Source organism: Otolemur garnettii, unplaced genomic scaffold (genome assembly GCF_000181295.1).
Source record: "Otolemur garnettii isolate 467f Iridium unplaced genomic scaffold, OtoGar3 scaffold00015, whole genome shotgun sequence".
NCBI classification, from domain to species: domain Eukaryota; kingdom Metazoa; phylum Chordata; class Mammalia; order Primates; family Galagidae; genus Otolemur; species Otolemur garnettii.
Genome location: NW_003852410.1, coordinates 23829054 through 23830158, shown reverse-complemented (window position 1 = coordinate 23830158; position 1105 = coordinate 23829054). Strand labels below are relative to the sequence as shown.

General features: G+C 43.1%; 1 non-coding gene across 1 annotated transcript; it reads right to left on the bottom strand.

Annotated features, from left to right (window-relative positions):
- Window positions 1-405: 405 nt before the first annotated feature.
- On the bottom strand, window positions 406-568 carry LOC111723806. Its single transcript, XR_002772270.1, has one exon.
- Between the last annotated feature and the right edge of the window lie 537 nt (window positions 569-1105).

The following is a 1105-nucleotide window of genomic DNA, read 5'->3' as shown; positions in this document are numbered from 1 at the left end:
CTCTCTCCTGATCTGCCACCTTACTCTTTGTCACTGCTATGGAAACCTGTTGTTTAGTCTACTCAGCACCCATCTCCATTGTCTTTCTGAAAACTCTTTTTTTTTGAGACAGAGTCTCACCCTGTCACCCTCAGTAGAGTGCTGTGTCATCACAGCTCACAGCACCCTCAAACTCTTGGGGTTAGGCAATTTTCTTGCCTCAGCCTCAGGACTACAGGTGCCCGCCACAAGGCCCAGCTATTTTTTTGTTGCACTTCGGCCAGAGCTGGGTTCAAACCTGTGATCCTCAGTATATGGGGCCAGTGGCCTACCCACTGAGCCACAGGCACTGTCCCCTGAAAACTCTTTTCTTCCCTTGGCCCCAATCTAGTCAAACCAGTTGTTTTTTTTTTTTTCCTCTTTTCCAGTTGTAACTTTGAGTTATAACTCAGGGTGTATCTTTACAACCAGGATTAAGAGACTTATAACTTTATTTTAATACTGTACTTCGTACACCAGCTATCACAACACATCATAAGCCTTTGGCACAAAGATAAGATATAGATAGCTCAGTTAGTATCAAATGCTGTATGGTCCTTGTTTTTATGGAGCTACCTGGAGGTATCATGGTACTTACTGAAATAGATAATACACAGTTTGTAGAAAAGAGAAGTTACAAGTTTCAATAAATGACATAAGAGGGAAAACAAGGAAATGCTCAATAGGAACTCCTTACCCTGGTTTGGGGGTTATTTGGGGATGACTTCCCAGACGACATTTTATCTGAAGATGAGTAGGAGTTTTCAAGGCAGTAAGGAAAGAGAATAACATTGTCAAGAGCATGGCAAGTTCAACAAACTGAAAAAATTAAAAAGTTTGTTATTACCCAAATGCAGCATAAGTCAACTGTGTGAGAGAAATGTGAGAAATTAGGCAGAGAAATTGGATAGAATCTGGGGCAGAAAAAGCCTTGAGGGTCATGGTTAAAAGATTTGCACCGCTCAGCGCCTGTAGCTCAACCGGCTAAGGTGCCAGCCACATACACCTAAGGTGGCGGGTTCAAATCCAGCCTGGACCCGCCAAACAACAATGATGGCTGCAACCAAAAAATAGCCGGGCATTGTGG